Genomic DNA, 14,621 nt, shown 5'->3' on the forward strand with positions numbered 1-14,621 from the left:
GAATTCAAAAAACTATACCATCTGTAAAGTAGTTCGGCTGACGGCAAAGATGTTTCGTTGCCGTTTGTTACTGAGATTGGCTGACGGCAAAGTCTTTGCCTTCTGTCCGATGAAAAGTAGATGGCAAAGTACCCTTTGCCGACACACTTTGTTGTCCGCTTACTGATGGAAAAATCTTTGCGGCATGTTTTTTGGCCTTTTCCGTATGTACTTCATAGACGGCAAATTACCTAATTCACTATACCATGACCAAAAATTAGAGGTCATAATATCTGCCGAGAAAACAGGCCATTGGAGGCAAAATAACTGCCGGGAAAGTCTTTTGCCGGCAACTACAAACCGCCCTTGAAAGTCCTATCGGGGAAAGGAATTCCCGGCAGTTACCCTATACGCCTGCAGAATATTTTCCCTTCATGTTCTTGCCTTTACCGGCAGTTAGCACTATTACCGGCGTACAGATCTTCCCCGGCGGGCTGATTATACAGGGCAGTTAGAAGACTTCCCGGCAGCCAGTCTGCCTGTATTTTTCTTCACTGCAACCACGCAAATCTCCCATATTGTATGTATTTCGACAGCTATGATTTATCTTCAGTCCATTTTGTGCCATCTATATATAAAACACACATGCATACAATAATAAAGATAGCATCACACTTTAGAGATAGTGCATATACTAATTATGAGCAATCCATCATCCATACATCATTAGTCCAGGACAACTAAAAGCTAGCACAAAGATCCATTATGTGTGCCTACATGCACACATAGGCATACAAGTCCAGTAACAAGACAGCCAAAAGCACAACTATCCATCAGGTCTACATGCACACATGCGTGAAGTTGTAGGTTCACAACTCAAAGTAGTACATCATAGACAAAAGCGCAAAATATACAATCTGGTTTTAGGTGTAAACATATCCCAGCAGAAGATCCTTTTAGCTCACCAAACGCACCGCATTTGTGGATGCAAAGGCATTATGCCGGTGACCTGTAAAAAAAGAAATGGCCAAATAGATCAGCTCAGAAGAACACATGTTCCAAACATATATGTTGCATCGGCTGAAAAAGAAAATCGACTCAACCAAATGAAAGAGACACATGTGTGTCACCCTGTATGCATTCCACAAGGCACAGACAGAATGTGTGGATGTACTCATAAGAAAAGATTGTGCACTGTGTATGCATCACTAGGAAAATCAATGTAACCAATCACTATAAATATATACCAATAGCCATCTTGTTTGGTGCAGTATAATTTCTCTTGATTGCTGTTAAGTAAATAGATCATTCAAAAACTGCAGCCAGGGATCAATTACTAGCAATCAAGTGGCAATGCAGGGTGTCCACCATTCTGTTTTCTTGTACATGTTTGTCCTATTTAGTGTGTCGGGCCGTACCCAAGAATAAAACAGGGACAGTGCAAAATCAAAAGGAGATGGTGTTGATGCCTTGAGGGTGTGTCGGAGTAATCGACCACGGGTACCCCGAGGACGGCAAGACGATATTTCAAGACATCAGGGCTAGCAAAGCCCCTCAGTCCGACTGCGCCAGCCAGCCGGCTGCCGACTGCGCCAACCAGCCGGCTGCCTACTACACCAACAACCACACCAGAGAGCTCTGCCCGGCCGACTACAACGACCAGCCGGCTGCCGACTGCAGCCCGACCCGACACCGACAAGACCCCGATGAGACGGCCATACCGCGGACAAGAACAACCATACCGCGACGTCATCTACAGTGTACCTGTCCCCTGGATACTGATTTATAAAGTACCCTAGGGGACAAGCATGACATGCACCATGCCTAGGCCATGCCACTACATAGCTTGGTTTGTAAGCTACCCAAGGTAGCTTACAACCAACGCTACCACCACCCATGCCTACCTCACACTATAAAAGCTAGCTCCATCCATCAGGAGACACATGGACTCTCACGCACACACCCACGGCCAAGAGCCATTCGGCCACTAGAGCTTGCATGCTCATCCGGCCACCCGCATATATACGAGGCCAGATGCCTATGGCACTGACCTCAGATACAGCTCTAGGAGCAGCTCTGTACCAGATATACCAGATATACTCAGACATGCAGGAGTAGGGGTGTTATCTCTCCGAGAGTCCCCGACCTGGGTAAACTAGCGCGTGCTACTCGCATACCGCTCCCGGTCCTATCAGCAGCAGTCTTACCCACACACTAAGCCCTTGTGGCATCTGTCGACTCGCAAGCCCCCCGTGAGAATACCATGACAGTTGGCGCCCACCGTGGTGTGGTACTATGCTACCGCGTTGCTGTTAGTTTCGTAGTCCGGGTGGGACCAGTTTCGCATCACCGCCGCGGCGTCGCCGTCGTCTCTCCGGTAGCGCTCGGGGGCCCGACGTCGACCTGCCCCCGCGAGGGCCGGCGTGTCCCCCCGGCCTCTTCGTCTTCATCACCGCGCCGTCGCGCCGCCTCTCCGATACGGTCAGGGGCTCGACATCGACATGACCCCAGATGCCGTGACGGCGTGACCTCGCCATCGGCCTTGCCTTCTTCACCATCACCGCAACGCCGACAGTCCGTCGCGCGCGGGGCCTCGTTTCGGTCGGCCGTGGCCACCCACGCGCCGCTCGCGTTTGCTCCTCTCCGCTCTACGCCTTGCTCTGGCCGGAACGCGCATTAGCTTCTCCATATGCCATCTATGCAAACTAGCTAGCTGCAAGTCAAACCATGGTCAGACATAGCCCATACACTTGCCATTCGCTACCCAAAAATCTTAAGGACACAAGCCAGATAAGCCCCATACATGCCTCAGACACCGGCCGTACAATACTCAGACCATGCCCATTCTGTTTGTGCTTTGAGTACCAGCGGCTGAGCACCCGTGCCCGTGGCTCCTACCCGCGGCCACGCGACGGCTCCGTGCGTCGCTAGCATCCGCCTCGGCTGCGCCCCCAGGCAACCCATCCGTGAGCCACTCGTCCTTCGCGCCCGTACATGTCCGTGCGGGTTCCTCCTGCTCCGGCCCGTCATGCCGGCCACACCGCGCCTTGGCCGGCTGGGCTCTGCTCGACCCCAGCCCCGCGCACGCTGGCTCCGCCTGCCCCGCATCGTCCATGCGGCGCCGCTGCTCGGGCCCCTCCCAGCCGCTTTACGGCGTCCGCCTCACCTTGCGCCGCCCCGGGACCCAGAACTCGGGACCCGTCGCCGCTCCCACGCCCGGGCGGTTCCCCTGCGCGGCCATCGGCTGCCTCCTTCAGGTCCGGCCGCCTCCCGCGCGCTTGATAGCATGGCCGCCTTCGCGTGGCTGCTCCCGCCCATGGATCGCCGCCCCGTGCTGGCCGCCTCCCGCGCACCGCCTTCTCGTCTGCAGCCGGGGCCTCCCCTGCTCCGCGCAGGCACTGGCCGCCCGCCAGCTTGCTGCGTCCGACTCCGCTAGCCACTCTGGCTCTGGCCGGCTCCCACCTTCTCCCGCGTCCGCCTCATCCCGACGCACCTTCGCCCGCGCCGGCTGGCCACCCGCCCGCGCCTGCTGGCCGCGGTTCGGATCCCGCGCCTCCGGCCGCGTCGGCCCCTTGCACCTCCAGACGCATGCCTCCGCGCCTCGCCCTCCCGCCGCCTGCACCGCTCCCGCACCCGGCCACCGGGTCGCCCAGCACCGACTTCACCCCGCCAGTCGGCCTCCGCATCCGGCGTCGACTCCACCTTGCCGGGACCCCTCGCCGCTGCGCCCCGCGTCAGTCCGACTCCTTCTCCGGCACCCGCGCCCGGCACCCCGGCCGCATGCTGTCCCCGCCTCACCTTCGCCCTGCGCCTGCCATCTCCCCGCGCCTGGCCGCGTCGCCGTTGCCCCGCTTGCCGGCCCCGCCCGCTTCCTGGCTGGACGGCTCGCCGCCCCCACGCTGGCTCCGCCCGCATCCCGGCCTCCTGCGCTGGCCGGCTCCGCCAGACGACCCGGCCTGCTGGCTTCCCCGGCGACCCGGCCTGCCGGCTCCCCCGCAACCCGGACGCCGGCCTCTGGCGCGACTCGGCCGTTGGCTTCCGCCGCGTCCCGCTCCTACCGGCTCATCAGGCAGAGAATAAAAAGAATGAAGAGAAGAAAAGTCAAGCCAGTGGCTGAAAAGAAAAAAAAAGGTGACCAGGTGGGATGGGCCGGCTGTCCGAGAGGCTGGCTGGGACAAAAAAATGTGTGTGTGCATCCGGCTTGCCCAGATCCGGCTGAAGAAAATGTCGGATGCCCACGGCCGACTGGCAAGAAAAAAAATGTGTGTGTGCGTCCAACCGCTGGCTGCCTGTCCGGCTGCAAAGAGCCCGACTGCTGTGTTGGGGTCCGCCCATCCGGCCGGCTGAAGAAGAAGACGAAGTAGTTGCCGGAAGATCCGGCCCGACTGCTCAGCAGTCGGCCCGAATCTCGGGGGCTACACCCAAGCGGGTGCGCTGACGCGCCCCCGTGAAGAAGAAGACAAGTAGTTGCCGGAAGATCCGGCCCGACTGCTCAGCAGTCGGCCCGAATCTCGGGGGCTACACCCAGCGGGTGCGCTGACGCGCCCCCGCGAAGAAGAAGACAATGTAGTTGCCGGGAGATCCGGCCTGACTGCTCAGCAGTCGACCCAAATCTCGGGGGCTACACCCAGTGGGTGCGCTGGCGCGCCCCCACGGAAGATTGCAAACAAGAGAAGTGTTTTGTCCAGCTGTTAGCAGCCGGCAGAAGAAGAAAAAGGACGTTGCAAGACGCCTCGTCGCCTGGCCGGTCGAGCCTGACCGGCCGGATCCCCCCTTTGAGCACCCGGGGGCTCGAAGGCTACACCCAGCGGGTGCGCCGACGCGCTCCGCAGCGCCGAGCCGCGCCGGCTGTCTTCAACAACCGCGACTACACAAAAATCAATGTGAGCTCCTCGCCCGCATATTTTTGCATCACGCAAGCATGGATAACCCCGAGCGATTCTTGGGTGCTATCTCCGCATTTTTTATTACAGTCGCATCACTGTTCGCCCCGCGCCAGCCAGAGTTGGCCCGGGGGCTGGCCGCTTGGCCTGAGACGTTAGTTCCCGCAGACGGCTTAGTAGCGTGCGCAGTACCAAAGGCTCACTCTTAGTCACAGACCGCAGAGCGGCTGTCCGGCTAGCAAGGGTGAATACTGGAGCACCCATGAAAAACGTCCGGGAGAAACGGTTCGGGCGACCCGCCTGTTCCTTACAAGTTATCTACTCGGTTGAATCTGCTCCTAGACTCTGAGTATTGTACTTCCACTTCGCGGCCCACTCTTAACCACAGACCGCAGAGCGGCTGTTCGCAAAGCAAGAGCACAAGCCAAAAAGCGGAAGGGAACACGAAAAAAAGATTAAGGGGGCTCGGACGAAACCGAGTCGGCACCCTCCGCATAAAACTTGCAATGCTAAAAGCAAACATTTGATATATCTGCATGGACTAACTTTGTCTTTTTTTGATCATTTCCATGAACACTCGCCAAAAAACCTCCGCCCAACTTTGCCAAGTTGCCCGGAGGCTTGGGGGCTACTGTCGGAGTAATCGACCACGGGTACCCCGAGGACGGCAAGACGATATTTCAAGACATCGGGGCTAGCAAAGCCCCTCAGTCCGACTGGCCAGCCAGCCGGCTGCCGACTGCGCCAACCAGCCGGCTGCCGACTGCGCCAACAACCACACCAGAGAGCTCTGCCCGGCCGACTGCAACGACCAACCGGCTGCCGACTGCAGCCCGACCCGACATCGACAAGACCCCGACGAGACGGCCATACCACGGACAAGACAACCATACCGCGACGTCATCTACAGTGTACCGTGTCCCCTGGATACTGATTTATAAAGTACCCTAGGGGACAAGCATGACATGCACCATGCCTAGGCCATGCCACTACATAGCTTGGTTTGTAAGCTACCCAAGGTAGTTTACAACCAACGCTACCACCACCCATGCCTACCTCACACTATAAAAGCTAGCTCCATCCATCAGGAGACACATGGACTCTCACGCACACACCCACGGCCAGAGCCATTCGGCCACTAGAGCTTGCATGCTCATCCGGCCACCCGCATATATACGAGGCCAGATGCCTATGGCACTGACCTCAGATACAGCTCTAGGAGCAGCTCTGTACCAGATATACCAGATATACTCAGACATGCAGGAGTAGGGTTGTTAACTCTCCGGAGAGCCCGAACCTGGGTAAACTAGCGCGTGCTACTCGCATACCCGCTCCCGGTCCTATCAGCAGCAGTCTTACCCTCACACTAAGCCCCTTGTGGCATCTGTCGACTCGCAAACCCCCGTGAGAATACCACGACAGGGTGGAAAGTTTGCTGCTTGCTTTCAGAAAGAGTTTGCAGAATTATCTAAGAAACAGAGTTGCTGTTTGTGATTCAAAATAGGACTTAAGCATGTATTTGAAAGTAGGCACATTTTTCATCTACTAGGAAAACCATAGAAAGTACAAGTTGCTCAGGAGAAAATAAAGAACTTTTAGGTTCCTACTTTCAATCACATGCTTCATTCAGAAAAATAATAAGTCATCCGTATGTGTAAAGAGAAACATATCTTTTCTTTAGGTGTAAAATATTCCAGAATTCTAAGAACATGCAATACCTTCAAGATGTGGGGACTGCTATGGGCTGTCATGGTTGCTTCTGCATAACTTTACGAACAACCTCAATCTGCAAACATAGGATTGTCAATATGAAGCAATTTGAGAAACAAACTGCTGAAATAGACATGATCAGGAAGAAGTTTTACATATCTACGAGGCCATGCAATAGATCGCCCGAGAGCATTCGCCATGGTCCTCACATTCCCATAAGGGCGTTGCAAAATAGCATCCTTTTTCATCACCATGTTAACTACGACTTCAGAACATTGAGATCCAAGTTCGGCACCCGCCACTATCTTCGTCCTATCAATTGACTAAATAGTGGCCTTCGCCACTTGTATGTTATAAGGGCGGGAGATAGAGTACAATATGACATCCTGTCCAACCTGAGACAAGCAATATATAAGCCAAACTTCACAAAATGTGTGTCAAATATAAAGCAATAAATCTTTAGGAGCAAGAGTTTTTTTACTTGGGGAGTCTTTTGAGTGACGGTTGTGTTTTGATGATCTAGTTGGTGATTCATCTGTTGGACCAGCACTTGCTTCTTCTATTGTGTGAGTTTTGGTTGACTTTCTACCATTGGTCTATTTGACATCTACATCCAAAGAGAATTTTTTGGACGTTATTTAAAAAGTCTAGTTGACAATACTAAAATAATGCATTTTCATTTGAGCAATGCATACCACGTGATCATCCTCCTTTTCAGCAGCCATGTACCCAGTCTCACTATTTTCGCCTTCATCATAAATATACTGCACCAAGCCAATACGAGTTAGCAAAGAAGGAAAGATAACTATACTATTCATAAAGGTTTCAAATGGGGACAATGCCAAAAAAACACCTCGTCTTGTGCAGAATTGGAATCATAGTGTGGACTGAATTGCTCCTTTTCTTTAGCCTGAGAAGCTAACATCATCTTTTTCATCTCTAGGACTTCGTTCATAACAATGTCCATTTTTTGATCGGTTGGTTCCACACGCTCCCTTAAAAGTGCAGCCTCTTCCATAGCTTGTCGACATTCTTCCTCAGCCAGTTGGAGCCTTGTTGATTTCAAGTTTCTAGTTCCAGGCATGTGTAGATCTGATGCACTTGGCCCCATGCCTATACAACGAACATATCCATTCCTCTCCTTTCCAAATACATGCGAAAAAAGATCGCCTTGCTCTATGGTTTTTTCTAACAATTCTGGTTGTTCATTTGCTTTGTTCTCTAGCTCTTTCTATAAGGAGGAACCACAAAAATAAGCATCACTACAAATGGCTCAACTACATGAAAGTACTTGCTATTTAGTACATACAATTTTTTGTGCCGCTGCCGCATTGGAAGGAACTCCTTTTTTAGTAGTGTGTGTTATAACAAACGCTTCATCTCTACGTGGGGGATATCCATTCTTCTTGTGCTACATTCAATTTATTATTCTATGAGCCAACACATATTTAGATGGGTTAAAGAATTGTAGGAAACAGTAGCAAAAATGTACCTCTTCTTCAATAACACGTGCATGACTCTTGCTGCCAGTTGTATGAAACAAGGTCATCCTTTGGCGATTTAACTTCCCTATCTCACAACGTTGCTAAAGTACAAGAAACAATGATCATGATCAACAGTTAGAGCTTTTCAAAAATGAACACTGGACAATGATCTTGCAGCATACCTTAGCTGCATCAGTCCTCCAATGGTCAATAAGCCATTTCCAGTCATCTTCATGAACTCTAGCATCACAATCAGCAAGGAGCTCCTCGTCAGTCTTTTCTTCATGAAAATACAAAGCCTTCATATCTGATTTGAAATCTCTCCATTTCTTAGCAGCACTTCCCATGACCCAGTCTTTAACTCTTTCATCCACTTCATAGTACAGATGGTTATCAAGTTGCCAAAATTCAACAATGAATTAGAGGATGAAACATAAGTCCATAAGAAATTTTTGTATATGTGCATCACAGAAGTTACCTTCAAAGTATTCCACAATAAAAGCTTTTGCTTTGGCTCAACCAACCTCCAGTCAGGTTTGGCAAGTGATACTATCTCACTATTTTTAACCAGTGTGGCTATAAAATTTGCAAACTCGGTGGCATTGTCCCCCACAGGTTGTCCCTTCTCATTGATCTCTAGCCTAATTGGTGGCTAGTTCCCTCTTGAGCGTATATCGGCCTTTCTAGTATAGCTGCGTCCATGCTTCTTCTGTTGTTGACCACCATCTGTATGAACATAGAAAAGAATTATTTAGATCTCCGAAATGAAAAAGGTTAAATGCCTAACAAAATAGAACTACCTACCAGGTTGTGTCGCTGCATTAACATCATCTTCATTCTCTTCTAATGCAGCATCTCGCATGTCTTCATCATCGTGCCTAGAATCAGCTCTAGCGGTGTCCGATCTTAGTATGTGTCTAGGCATTTCAAGAGCTGGCTGACTAGATGTGTGTTGCCTTTTCTGCAGATAAGCACATGTTGTTAAATAGCTACCATACACCTGCACAGTTGAATCAACACACAAGCAAGTCTTGGAAGGCTACCATCACCTTTGTCTTGTTGTTTTGTTCATGCGAAGACTTCTCTGCAAGTCTTGGAATTAATTGATGCAACTTCTCTGTGTTCAGCCTTAGAGTCTCTGCCCGTGCTTCTTCATATGAAGTAGTATTAGCCCTTTCTCCTCCGTTTGCCATTCTTTTTCCTGAAAAAAGATAAAATATCTGAATTAGAAAAAGGTTTAATGCAATCTGAAATACAAAAACATATATGTAGTCTTACAAGACAGGTTGAAAAGGGTGTCTTATGAACAATCTGAACTAGAGGAACACATGAATAGTAATTAGAAGAGGTATTTTGCAGAAATATTAAAAGCTAAAAACTACATACTTATCCTTCTTGACCTGTCGAACAATTGTTCCATCTATATCTTCTCTGATACGAGGTGCACTTTTAAGATCAACCCGGAGATCTACATTAGCATCTAAATCAGGGAACAAAACCACATGTTCATCAACTTTCTCGAAGTTCTCATTTCCTTTTCCAAAAATATCATAAAGGATTCCCGGTTTGGACTGAACAACGCTATACCAATCTTTGTCAATGGTATGTTCAACATAATACACCTGAGTTGCTTGCGAAGCCAAAATGAATGGCTCATCAGACAATTTCTCACCAGAGTTAAATAAATGCTTAGCCTGCACATTCGTGATGCCAAATTTATCGACTTTTACCCACTTGTCTGGTACACGGTTGTCAAACCAATCACATTTAAATAGCACGATATTTCCTTTGTGTTGATAGTTTAATTCCAGAATTTCTGTTATCACACCATAATATATTTTACTCCCCACTATAAGATTTTCAGCATTTGTAGATGTTTTTGCAACTAGAGCAACTCCACTACTTTGGGCTGTGCCTACCATCATCGTAGGACCTTGTGTGGAAATTTACCCCATTTATAGTATAGCTGCTATATGTTTTTGCAGCAATGAAGGGTCCAGACGCTAAAGTTTGGATCTCTTCTGACACTTCTTCACCATTCTCTACTAGCTCTGCCACATGTAATTTAAACCACTCATGGAATTTTTCATGCTGGATGCGACTAATATTTCGATGACCGGTTGAGGACAAAAACTCAGCATGCTTTCTGCAGTAGTTAAATCAAATTTGAGTAACATATGGGGGGAAAATTCACTCTATGAAAACAAATGTTTGACATATGACATAACTGACCTCAAGTATGGTTCAATATGATCATAATTAAATAAGACATATCTATGTGCTTGAAGCCATGTTTTATTGTCCAAAGTCACATCATGTTTTCCAGCCAAAGGCCGACCCGTGTTGTCAAAGAAGGGCATAGTACTAGGAGTGCTGCTAGGACCAGCAAGCTCATTTGCATTAAGTCGACTAAATCTAGTCTCATAGTCTTGTAAATAACGAGAACAAAAAGTGATACACTCATCAAACACATAACTCTCTGCAATTGACCCCTCTGGATGACTCTTGGTGCGAACATATCATTTTAACCTCATCAAAAACCTATACATGATTGACATAGCACATATGAGCGTAAAAAATAAAAAGATTTTTTTATGATACTAACAAATAGGTGCAGAATTTGACCTTTCAACTGGGAACATGTTGGTGTATTTTGCTGGCCCCCAAAGCCTCACTTGGGCAGGAAGATGGACCATTAAGTGGACCATAGGATCAAAAAAAGATGGAGGGAATATAGTCTCAAGAATGCTTAATGTCTCAGCAATTTCTTCCTCTAGCTTCTCCATATCACTTACACAAATAACGGGTGAATAAATTTTCTTGAAGAATCTGCTCACATGTGTCAATGCAATGCGAACGTGCTCGGGCAATGTTCCTCTAACAGCCAATGGAAGTAAATTTTGCAAGAGAATGTGATTATCATGACTCTTCAATCCAGTAAATTTTTTCTCATTAACATGGACGTGGTAATACAAATCAGAAGCATAGCCATAAGGAAACTTGGCCCCTTTAAAAACTCCACAAAATAGCTTTTTTTGCTCGGGGGTCATTAAGTAAAGTGCTGGAGGTACATAATATGAATCTTCTCCTAAGTCAGTAGGATGAAGATCAGCTCGTATACCTAGATCTCGTAGATCAAGACGACAATTCAAATTATCTTTAGATTTTCCGTCGAAGCCCAAAAGTGTGTTCATTATGTTTTCACAAACATTCTTCTCAATGTGCATTGCATCTAAATTATAAGGCCGCAGCAAGTCTTTCCAATATGGTAAATTAAAGAATATGGATTTTCTTTTCCAGATTACTGGTTCACCATCCTTATGCTTCCTTTTCTTTGTCTTTCCTACGGGGTTCTTTCCAAAAACAGTATGCATATTTTCTGTTAGAGCCAAAACTTCTTCTCCAGTAAGTGGTATAGGTGCCTCTCGAAGCTCCATACCATCAAAAGATTCTTCATCAAACCTATACTCATGGTTTGCATCTAAGAACCTTCTATGACCCATATAGCAATTCTTGATGCCCTTTGCCAGCCGAAGAGAGCAAGTGTGCAAGTGGCAATCTGGACAACCATATCCCCCAGAGGTGACACATCCACATAGGTGACCTAAACCAGGGAGACCAGAAATGGTGTATAATATGGTAGCATGCAAGTCAAAGGACTCTCCTGTAGAAGCATCAAAAGTTCTAACGCCCTTTTCAAACATTTCGACCATATCATCAATAAGTGGTTCAAGATAGACATCCATGTCTTCCCCAGGTGACTTTGGGCCAGGAATTAATAAGGAAAGGATGAAATCTAGCTGCTTCATGCATAACCAAGGAGGCAAATTCAAGGGGATCAACATGACAGGCCAGATGCTATAGCAACTACAGTACATAGATCGATAGGGATTAAATCCGTCTGCCGTTATAGCTAGCCTAATGTTGCGACTATCTTCAGCAAATTTTGGATGCGTCGCATCAAAATGTTTCCATGCAGGAGAATCTGCAGGATGCCTCACTAAACCATCTCTTATGCGTCCTTCATCATGCCATCTTGCATCTGTTGCACTCTTCTTTGATATGAACAGTCACTGAAGCCTCTTCTTTATTGGAAAATAATGAAGAACCTTTCTTGGTACTTGGTGTACACGTTTCCCATCAAGGCTCTGCTTTTCAGATTTCCACCGAGAAGTTTTGCATATAGGGCATTGGTCTGCATGTGCATATTGCTTTCGAAATAATATGCAATCATTCTCACATGCATGTATATTAACATAACCTAGTCCAAGGCATTTTATCATCTTCTTTGCTTCATGAAAGTTCTTAGGAAGTGGAGAGTCCCCTGGAAAGGCCTTATTAAGCAGCTCGAGCAATATGTTAAAACTCTTATCACTCCAACCCCCAAGAAATTTGGTGTGGAGTAATCTAACTACAAAGTGTAGCTTTGAGAAGCTTGTGCACCCAGGATAAAGTTGTTTCCCTGCATCATCTAATAATTGGTGAAAGGCCTCTATATTTGGATCACTTCCATCCTCCCTTAGGTCAACATCATTCCCACCACCATCCCCAACTTCACCAAATTCATGTCCTATATCTTCAAGCATTTCAGGTATCTCATCAAGTACCTCAAATATGTCCTCATCTTCAACCTCGTCGTTTTGAAACTTGACAGGCTCGCACCGTTGTGGAAGGCATAACGGTCCCTCCCCATGATACAACCATTTTTTATACCCTTCCAAGAACCCATCGCATACTAAGTGCTCATAGACAACACTAGATTCCTTCCATGCACAGTTCACACAGATTTTACAAGGACATAATATCTTGCTCCCTCTAGCAGAATTGGTAAATGCAAATTGTATAAATTGTTTGACCCCTTCAATATACGTTTTTGTATGCCTACAATTATTGATTCATCAATAGATAATCCTTCGATAATATTATATAAAGTGGAAAGCGTGTTCATCTTAATGTTGTACCTAGCATGATCCATCCAACTCTTGTCCATCACGAGTTGCTTGTACTAAATTTGAACCCTTGCCTAATTATCGCAAGCCAACACAAATCAATAATTACAAACCAGAGCAACACTCGAATATTCAAAATATAGTCTAATATTACCATGCAATAATAGAATCAAATTACAAGGTATTCAAACTAAAATCAGAAGATACCACACAATGATATAAAAAATATCAAGTCTTATGATCAAGAATCTCACCGGAAGCTGCAAGTGGCACTTGTTCAATTATTGATGGCTGCAGCTTGATACCTTCTTTACTTCCCAACCTAGATCTTAAACTTGTCCTTAAAGTCTGGTTTAGGCTGGTTCCTGGAACGCGTAAAAATATAATTACCCTAGATGAAGAACAATAACCAACTAGCATGTAGTTATGATCTTACATTTAGCATATCAAAAAGTACCACAAACTTGTCCAGTTTATCATCCAGATCATTAATGAAACTAAATCAAAAGTACCAAGTCATATACTCTAAATAGCACCTGATAGGCATAAATTAGGAATCATGTTCTAACAGTTCAAGTTACAAGGATCTTCTATTAGACTCATAGCTCATAGCCAAGTTTACTACCTCAGCAAAAAAATGTGCATGTTCTAAATGCAGACCTGTGACAACAGAGAACAGAACTCAGTGCAACCTCTATCTGCGACTCTCAGGCTATTGCTACTCCTGCTGATCAGTTGACGAGTAGGTGGCAGAGGAGGTGAACCAGGGGAGAGGATGGCGAAGGGTATCGGGAGGCGTTGTTCTTGGGGAATATAGCACCAATAGAGGGCCTTTTAGTGATGAGCTCCTTTGCATATCTGCAAACATTTCTAGATTAATAAACAACAAAGGATTATAAACAGCATGTATGCCACTTAGATACTGGTCATTTTTCACCAAGTGGTGAAGCTACCTAATAGCATGTTTATACTATGAAAAACTGTCATTTATAAGTTTACAAAACATAATGAGTATGATATGAGAAAATGCCAATAACACTAGAAAAGAAATCCATACTTGTAATCCAGCCATATTTCACAACATACAAAATTATGTCAAAGACACAAACCTGCATGTTTTAATCCTTTCACAGCATCAAAGTTTTTGTATGTATATCCCACAAAGCTGAGATCTTTTTAATTTAGCTTTGCCTGTACACTGGGACAGCTATGTGGGGTGATGGAGGGGTTGGGGCGGCAGCGCTGGATTGTGTGATGCTGGTGCGGCCGGCTGGATTGGGGGATTCTCCTGTGGCGTGGATAAAGAGGATGGGGCGGTGGTTCTGGGTGGATGCAGGGGCGGCAGGCTGGATTGGGGATGCTCCTGCGGTGTGGATGAAGAGGATGGGGGCGGCGGCGCTAGGTGGATGCCGGGGCGGCGGCGCCGGGTCGATGCAGGGGATGGGGGCGGCGGTGGGTCGATGCAGGGGATGGGGCGGCGCCGGGTCGATGCAGGGGATGGGGTCGGCGGCGGTGGGTCGATGCGGGTTCGGCGGCGGTGGGTCGATGCAGGGGATGAAGGCGACGGGTGGATGCAGGGGATAGGGGCGGCGGTGCCGGGTCAACGCAGGGGCGGC

General features: G+C 47.7%; 1 long non-coding RNA gene across 1 annotated transcript; it reads right to left on the minus strand.

Moving 5' to 3' along the window:
• Window positions 1–657: 657 nt before the first annotated feature.
• Window positions 658–7,128, minus strand: LOC125520701. The gene is made up of 4 exons (XR_007288789.1): window positions 7,054–7,128; window positions 6,728–6,967; window positions 6,581–6,648; window positions 658–988 (listed from the first exon to the last, which is right to left on the minus strand). It is a non-coding gene; the product is annotated as an uncharacterized LOC125520701 (long non-coding RNA).
• Between the last annotated feature and the right edge of the window lie 7,493 nt (window positions 7,129–14,621).

This window comes from Triticum urartu, chromosome 7 (assembly GCF_003073215.2).
Source record: "Triticum urartu cultivar G1812 chromosome 7, Tu2.1, whole genome shotgun sequence".
NCBI lineage: Eukaryota > Viridiplantae > Streptophyta > Magnoliopsida > Poales > Poaceae > Triticum > Triticum urartu.